We start from the raw sequence: 9679 nt of genomic DNA, 5'->3' as shown, positions 1-9679 counted from the left end.
TACGCCACATCACTCACTAGGGGGTACAAACGCGAGCATCGGTCAGCCGAATCATGGAGGTTGGCGCTACCACCAAGATCATCGCAATTCTCCTTCGTCACCTGGATGAAGGCCATGAACAGATCAAAAACCACATTAAAGCCTTCAGAGGGAAGTGACCGCAGCTCGATCCGAGATTAGAGAGTATCGGGAACGTCAAACAGCATTAGAGAAAACGCGTGATAAAAGCAGAACATCAAATGATAGAAGCCAGGGTATAGGTTAGGGAAATGCAGACTTTCATGTCTTCATTCTATGGCCTACGAAACATCGCCCGCCGCGAGTAGTGTGTACACTACTGAAAAATCGATACATACTCAAACTACTGGCGTGCGTTTAAACACTGCCCCGTAATATACATAAATTCGACCCTTCAAATTTAGAGACTACACTATTCAAAGGGGTCGTGTCGCTTCCAAAAATTTTCCTTACATTAACGAAATGTAGACCTAATATAAGGTCAAACTTTCTTGAACTCTATGTACTAGATTATATCAATAAAATTGGCATGCATTTTATTTCATTAGGAGTTTACAACATATTTCATAACCCGGTATTACAAACGATTTGCTTATAGTAAATCTAAGATTACTTAATATATACCTAAAGGTTATGTACAATTAAGAGACGATCGAATTAGAAATGGTGAGTCCGCCTTGGGTCTTGTTCCTTGTTTGTTTGTGGACCTAGGACAGACTCATTAAGTTCAACGGCCTATTAAACCTTAATTACACACAACTGGTATACATCGGGTGATCTTAGGGGTGGATAAGGCATGGAACAAATCACAAGAATAAATTCTAGTCACTACTACTAAATTCATAAGTTTATCTATATGGACTTTCATTATGAATTGCTTTCAAAATACCTTTAATTCGGGACATAATATAGAAAAATCTAGTTCAATTACATCTGACTTGTCACTACTATGGAAGACTTACCGTCTGTGCGTCTTTGCAAACTTATGACAGAACTATGCCGCCGAAGAGAAATTCCAGACCTTCCGGCAGCACAACACCACCAGAACCTCCGCCACCACCTCTGCAGTTTGATCCCGCAATGTTCCAAGCTACCTAACAACAGTCGTGGTTGCCGAAATGTCACAAATTGATACGAATGGTACCGGTGGTGCTGGATCTGGCGCCACAAACTCCAACCATGGGGACAGTACAGGGCGTACGAAGGAATGTTCATACAAGGATTTTACTAGTGGGAAAACCGATTCTTTCAATGGAAGCGGGGGCGTCATCACACTGATGCAATGGTTCGAAAAGATCGAATCGGTCTTCAAAATTTGTGCATACCCCGAAGCAAGCAAGGTCAATTTTGTAGCTTGCACTTTCTCCGGCCAGACCCTTACTTAGTGGAACGGCCACGTTAAATCACTAACGCTTACAGTGGCTAACTCGATAAGCTGGGAGGACTTAAAGGCAATGATGCTGAAAGAGTATTGCCCAAGGGGTGAAATGCAAAAACTAGAGCAAGAACTGTGGAATCAGAAGATGGAAGGCTCTGACCTTGTAACTGTTGGATAAGGTGTCTAAGTCCATAACTATTTCTGGTATGTACTTGACCCGACCCGGCATGGTCCATTTGGGTTGCATGGCACCATGCAATTGGATAGACTAAATGAGAGAAATAACGCTTGGAGATTATTAATATATTATAAGTTCTAATATATTAATAATATATTTATTTGATTAGTTTGATCAAGAATTAATTTAGAATTAATTAAGTGATCAAAAGATAACTAATTAAATATATGGGTTGATTAAGTAAATCATCCATATCTTGTATAGTGGGCTAAAAGGCTCCATGGATCATCAAGTTGGGTTCCACCCATAGGATGCTCCATGGATGCTCCATGGGAGTTACAAACCCATGGGTCATGGAAATGAAGAGTCATGACACATTAGGGTTTAACCCTAGGTGTGTCAACACTATATAAGTAATATGATCTCCTCCCAAATCGGTTACACATACATACACTAAGAATATAGAGGGCTTGGCCGATTTTGTGAAGTGAGTATTCTCTCATAAGTTCTTCCAAGAGCATTTGGTGTTGTGTGAAGCATTTGAGGCATCACACTTGGGGTGCTAGGCTCACAAGGTTTCAAGGAACACAAGCAACAACAAGGTAAGTTATTCTATCTATACTTTATGTTAAAATTGTTCCCCATGTATGCTAGATAGGAATATAACCTTGGAAATCAACTTTGCATGACAAATTAGACAAACATAGATCCAAGGTTATTAGGGTTGCATGTACACTTAGGAAGTGTTAGAATGCTCAAAACCCATCAATGGTATCAGAGCCTAGGCTTGTTTGTTCTTATTTGTGCTTAAAAGTTGAAAACAGAATCGGAAATTTGCTTTCTGCGAATGGACTCGTCGAGTCTATAGGGGGGACTCGTCGAGTCCATGTGTATCTTCAACCAACTCGGCGAGTCATGTTCATGCACTCGGCGAGTAGGGTCGAATGAGTGCAGAATTTCAATTCAGTTGCTGGAAAATGAATTAGAAACATTACCCTAAACTGTTTTAGTAAATGTAAACTTGTTTTTGGTGGTGTAATGTCCACCTAATTCATTTACAACAACTAGTTATCAAAATTACAAAGTTTTATGTAATTTTTGATTGTGTTCATATTCATGTTCTTGTTCTTATGATGTTTTAGATGATCATAGGAATTATTTGTAACCTATTTGGTAGTTTAATTCTTGATCATAATGTGTTTTAATGGAGTCCATAACTTATCCTTAAGTTATGGAAAAACCAAGAGTCACACTTGAGTTAAAACCATTAAGAAAACACAAGAGTTATAAAAATGAAGAGTCTTCATTTTATGACTCTATTAAACTCATAAGTTACAAGAAATGAAAAGTTTTGAAAGTTACAAAACTTGCCCTCAAGTTTTGGAACAAGTAAAGTTAAGTTAAAACTTTAGTTCCAACCCCTAGAATTTTAAAAGTTAAAATTCAAACCTTATACTTATATTATGATGATTTAATAATTATATATATATGTATAAGAACAAGTCGTCTTACCGCTAGTACGCCTCATTCACGAAGCCGGTCTATAAGGTGGGTATAAGGTTGTTGCCTATAAAATGGTGACTTAATGGGTGTATATTCTCACCCACCGCTTGCTTGACTGGTGGAGGGTCGTTAGCCGAACGGGTAAGACAAGGACTTATAAATTCTCATTCAAAGTATGATGAATATATAAAGTAACTAAACGTTTTATTAAATTCCCAATCTTAGTTACTTTAGGAAAAATGTGAATAAGGTGCTAATCCATGAAATTACACTTTACACTTTGTCTGAGTCGTTGGTGGAGCGTGTGTGGTTAACCGGCACACTAACTTGGACTTAACAAGGTAGGTAAAGGGTGACTTAAGGTTTATTATAGTATCGGTGGAGCGTGTGTGGTTTACCGGCACATCGATTGAGTGATAAACTTTAAGGATACCAAGTGATTTGCATGGTTACTTCATACCTCGTTTTGTGATCCTCGGCATCCCAGTCACAAAACCTAGAGGGCACTCCCAAGATTGAAACATGCCTTTGAAAAGTTCATTGGATCTCAAAGAATCTAGGAATTTCTAAAACCAATAAAAACTAAATATTTAATATTTCGTTTTCGTGGTGGAAATTGGTGAATCGTCATTCACCTACCTTTCAAATATGGTATAGCTTAGATTACGGCTTACCTCTTCTAAGTTATATTATATTGTGATTGGATCCTAGCCTTAATATTACATTTGGGTGTTTTATTAAGGACTCTCTTAAATCTAAACTAAACTTGTTCTTCTTTTTCAGATGTCTTCAAATAATGCTTCTGGCTCGAATCCTAATGGCTCCTTTACTCTTATGAGTCTATGTGGGAAAGTCACCTTTGATGGATCCAACTTCAATAAGTGGATCAGAAACATCAGGATGATTACCCGCTACGAGGACAAAGAATATGTCCTTGACAAGGAGCTTAAGGAAATTGACGAGTCCACTGCAACTCCCCAGGAGATCGCTGACTTTCATACTCATGAAAGAGATGCAACCAAGGTGGCTTGCATCATGTTAGCCACCATGACAGCTGAACTCCAAAAGTCTTATGAAGACTTCTACCCTTATGAAATGCACCAAGATTTGATGGAAAGATACCATCAAAGTGCACGACAAGAGAGGTACGAAGTCATCTGCTCCATGATAACAACCATGATGAAGGATGGAGAGTCCGTCACGAGCCACATGCAGAAAATGCAAAGGTATGTGGATCGTTTGCTGAAGCTCAATGTGAACTTCCCTGAGGAGCTTGCAATAGATATCATTTTGCACTCCTTACCATCGTGCTATGATCAATTCCGCATGACATATCACATGAACAAGGAAGAGGTCACCCTCAGCAAACTTCAGGGACTTCTCAAGACCGCAGAAACAGGTCTTAAGGGGAAGTCGGTTGCTATCACTCCTACTCCAGACTCAACTCCGGTCTTGGCAATCGGGCAAAGTCGAGGGAGGAAGAGAAAGAGATCTTCAAAGGGTACCAAGGCTCGGACCCTTGATGGCTCTTCTTCAAATGGAACCAAGAAAGGTTTCATTACTCCTTCTTCTGACCCAAAAGAGGCTGAATGCTTCTATTGCCATGAAAAAGATCATTGGAAGCGGAACTGCCCAAAGTACCAGCAAGATGTGAAGGATGGGAAAGTCAAACCCAACCATGCAGGTATTTACACTATCATTTCTAATAACTCACCCCATTCGAAATCTTGGGTCCTTGATACAGGTTGCGGTATTCATATTTGTTGTGACTTGCAGGGACTAGGAAGAAGTGAGAATGTGGAGCAAGGAAGAATAAACTTAATCATGGGGAATAGGAAAGTTACACCTGTCACCAAGATTGGAGTTTATACTTTATCGCTAAGTAGTGGGTTAAATTTAGATTTGAATAAATGTTGTTATTCGCCAGAAATGGCAAGAAATATTATTTCCTTTCATGCATTGTACAAACAAGGTTTCACCTTTTCATTTGATAATGAAGTTGGTTCGATTAATGCTTTCTTTAATAATGTTCTATATTTTAAAGCATTACCTTGTGATGGTGTGTATGAAGCTGTATCTATTGTAGATAACTTAGGAAATAATGTTTTGTGTATTGATTCTGCTAATAATAATAACATGGATAAAGCATCATTATGGCATTGTCGTCTTGGACATATAAGCAAGAAACGCATAGGCCAACTCCAAAAAGATGGAGTCTTGGAGTCGTTTGACCTAAAGTCAAATGATAGTTGCGAATCATGCTTACTTGGAAAAATGACAAAGTCACCCTTCACAGGCTCATGTGAAAGGGGTGAAGGTTTGTTGGACCTTATACACACGGATGTGTGTGGACCATTCAAACATGCCACAAGGGATGCTAATCGTTATTATTTGACTTTTACCGATGATTACAGTAGATATGGATATGTCTACTTAATCAAGCATAAGTCAGAGACTTTCAAGAAGTTTAAGGAATTTAAACAGGAAGTCGAGAATCAATTGGGCAGGAACATTAAGATGCTTCGATCCGATCGAGGTGGTGAGTATCTTAGTTCAGAGTTCCTCGACTATCTAAAGGAATGTGGGATTGTCTCACAATTGACACCTCCCAGGACACCGCAGTTGAATGGTGTGGCTGAGAGGCGTAATCGAACCTTGTTGGACATGGTTCGTTCCATGATGAGTCGAGCTTCGCTACCAATCTCATTCTGGGGGTATGCCTTAGAGACTGCCGCCCATATCCTTAATCTAGTCCCTACAAAGAAAGTTGCCAAAACTCCTCACGAGATGTGGACTGGTAAAGTACCTAAACTAGACCACATCAAGATTTGGGGATGCGAGGCTTTCGTGAGACGCGAGACTCATGATAAGCTCGAACCCCAAAGCGAGAGGTGTATTTTCATCGGCTACCCACAGCAATCCTTTGGTTACCTCTTCTACAGACCTAGTGACAATGTGGTCTTTGTAGCAAGAAGAGGAGTCTTTCGAGAAAGAGAGTTTATAAGCCAAGGAGACAGTGGGAGGCAAGTTGATCTTGAAGAAATTCAAGAGTCAAGTGGTGAAGGAACTTCAAACTCTAGCCCTCAACTTGAGGAGGAAACTCCTGTTGAGCCAATTGACGAATCTGTACCTCTGAGGCGTTCCACGAGAGTTAGGAGTGCACCTGAGCATTACTATGGATTCCATATTACTGCAGAAGGTAAGACACTTATTAGTGATGAGACACTAGTAAGTCAAGATGACCCTAACAGCTACGAGGAAGCCATGGCAGGCCCCGAGTCTGCTAAATGGAAAGAGGCTATGGATAGCGAGATACAATCCATGTATGACAATCAAGTTTGGAACTTGGTTGAGAATGTACCAGGTCGAAAGACTGTAGGGTGCAAATGGGTCTTCAAGAAGAAGACCGACATGGATGGTAAAGTACACACTTATAAGGCTAGACTGGTTGCAAAGGGCTTCTCTCAAATTCCTGGAGTGGATTATGATGAGACCTTTTCTCCGGTAGCCAAGATTAAGTCTATTCGGGTTCTGTTAGCCATAGCCGCATTTCATGACTATGAAATTTGGCAAATGGATGTCAAAACTGCTTTCCTTAATGGAAAGTTGGCTGAAGATGTTTACATGAGTCAGCCAGAAGGTTTTGTCAGTAACGAGTACCCTAATAGAGTGTGTAAGCTTGAGAAATCCATTTATGGATTAAAGCAAGCACCTCGCAGATGGAATCTTTGCTTTGATGAAAAGGTCAAGGAATTTGGCTTTTCTAGGAGTGAAGATGAATCTTGTGTATATGTCAAGGCTAGTGGGAGTATAGTTAGCTTTTTGGTATTGTATGTGGATGACATACTACTCATAGGAAACGACATTCCAACCTTGCAGGAAGTAAAGTCCTGGCTTGGAAAGTGTTTCGCTATGAAGGACCTTGGTGAAGCTGCCTATATTCTGGGGATAAGGATTTTGAGAGATCGGAGTAAAAGACTAATTGGACTTAGTCAAAGTACCTACTTGGAGAAGATTCTGAAGAGATTCAGAATGCAAGACTCCAAGAAAGGAGAGTTACCCATCCAGAGTAGCGCCAAGTTGAGTAAGACACAAAGCCCTAGCACTGAGGCTGAGATAGCAGAAATGAGTCGAATACCTTATGCTTCGGCTGTAGGTTCGATCATGTATGCTATGACGTGTACTCGACCTGATGTAGCCTTTGCCTTGAGCATGGTTAGCAGGTTTCAGGGGAACCCTGGCAAGGCACACTGGATTGCGGTAAAGAATATTCTCAAGTACCTACGAAGGACTAAGGACTGGGTTCTTACCCTCGGTGGGAGTAATGACTTGAGAGTTGTAGGGTATAGTGATGCTAGCTTCCAGACTGATAGGGATAACTTCCGCTCTCAGTCGGGCTGGGTCTTTACCCTAAATGGAGGAGCAATTTCTTGGAAGAGTTCCAAGCAAGAGACAGTGGCAGATTCTACTTGTGAATCAGAGTATATTGCAGCTAGCGAAGCGGCAAAGGAGGCGTTATGGCTGAGGAACTTCATTGGAGACCTTGGAGTTGTACCAGCTATTAAAGAGCCGATGGAAATTTTCTGTGATAGTGAAAGTGCTGTTGCCTTAGCCAAGGAACCAAGGGATCACGGGAGATCCAGACACATCGACAGAAAATACCATTTCATCAGACATCGGATCGAAGAAGGACTCCTCGTGGCAAAGAGGGTATCATCAGATGAGAATCCGGTAGATCCCCTCACGAAGGGACTGACTCGGATTAAGCATCTCCAGCATGCTCGGAGCATAGGGCTGAAGGATGATATTAGATTTAGTAGTTAGATAATCTCAAAATTTGTAAAGTGTAATTGACATTTGATGATGAATAAAAGTGTTTATTTATGAGTAAAGTGTTGCTATCTCTTGTCGATCGTTTACTATATTTCTTTTGCATGTTTTGACTTCCAGAATAATTTTGTTTGGTATAACATATTATTCAAACCTCCACAGTCGGTCATATGTCGGAAGTAGGTATGAATCAAGACTGTCATGTTTGGTTGTAGAGGTCTGGGACAAGGCTACAACAATCATGAGTGCTCATAAGTTCTGAGCATTGGACTCAACCCACGCTCACTGGAATCACTTCATGGAATTCTATCTCGAGTGATCGTGAGACAGTAATATCATATAAGTCTTTAAACCTAGAGATATGATTTGTTACTTACAAGTTGGTTATGCATTGATTGTACGAAAAACGCATTGGTAACTCGATGTTATAAAATCGTGCTCTTATGTGTAATTCAATGAGTAGTAGAACAAACATATGAGTCGAAGTTTATCTGCTCCTTCTTAGATTAGAAGCTGATATCTGGGCCCCTCGATGATTTTGTTTTGACCTATGTACCGGGCCCGGTCAGAACTTAATTGATGTGTTCAATAAAGTTCTTTGTCAAACAAATCGGAAATCGGGAAACAAATGTTGGACAATAAGTAAGACATTGTTCCATGTATTTGTCCGACTGATATCTAGAACAGAGGATTATATGATCACTTATCTTAAATGGCGTACCATCATCTTCTCAAGTTTCGAGAAACCTTGTAAAGAGCTACGATTGCCGATCGGTTCCTGAAGTCATACTTGCAGTAATAGTTACTAGACTTATCCATGTGGGAGACTGTTGGATAAGGTGTCTAAGTCCATAACTATTTCTGGTATGTACTTGACCCGACCCGGCATGGTCCATTTGGGTTGCATGGCACCATGCAATTGGATAGACTAAATGAGAGAAATAACGCTTGGAGATTATTAATATATTATAAGTTCTAATATATTAATAATATATTTATTTGATTAGTTTGATCAAGAATTAATTTAGAATTAATTAAGTGATCAAAAGATAACTAATTAAATATATGGGTTGATTAAGTAAATCATCCATATCTTGTATAGTGGGCTAAAAGGCTCCATGGATCATCAAGTTGGGTTCCACCCATAGGATGCTCCATGGGAGTTACAAACCCATGGGTCATGGAAATGAAGAGTCATGACACATTAGGGTTTAACCCTAGGTGTGTCAACACTATATAAGTAATATGATCTCCTCCCAAATCGGTTACACATACATACACTAAGAATATAGAGGGCTTAGCCGATTTTGTGAAGTGAGTATTCTCTCATAAGTTCTTCCAAGAGCATTTGGTGTTGTGTGAAGCATTTGAGGCATCACACTTGGGGTGCTAGGCTCACAAGGTTTCAAGGAACACAAGCAACAACAAGGTAAGTTATTCTATCTATACTTTATGTTAAAATTGTTCCCCATGTATGCTAGATAGGAATATAACCTTGGAAATCAACTTTGCATGACAAATTAGACAAACATAGATCCAAGGTTATTAGGGTTGCATGTACACTTAGGAAGTGTTAGAATGCTCAAAACCCATCAGTAACCTATACCACCCGATTTTGTGATCTAGCACTCCTTTGTCCTGCTATGGTCACCCCGAAAGACAAAAAGGAGGAACAATACCTCTGGGGATTTTCTCCCCAAATTTAAGATAGCGTGTTGGCCTCAAGACCAACTACCTTTGACAGTGCCAAGGAGTTGGCACAACAACTCATA

This window comes from Lactuca saligna, chromosome 9 (genome assembly GCF_052625555.1).
Source record: "Lactuca saligna cultivar CGN05327 chromosome 9, ASM5262555v1, whole genome shotgun sequence".
Taxonomy (NCBI): Eukaryota; Viridiplantae; Streptophyta; class Magnoliopsida; order Asterales; family Asteraceae; genus Lactuca; species Lactuca saligna.
This window is presented reverse-complemented; position numbering follows the sequence as displayed.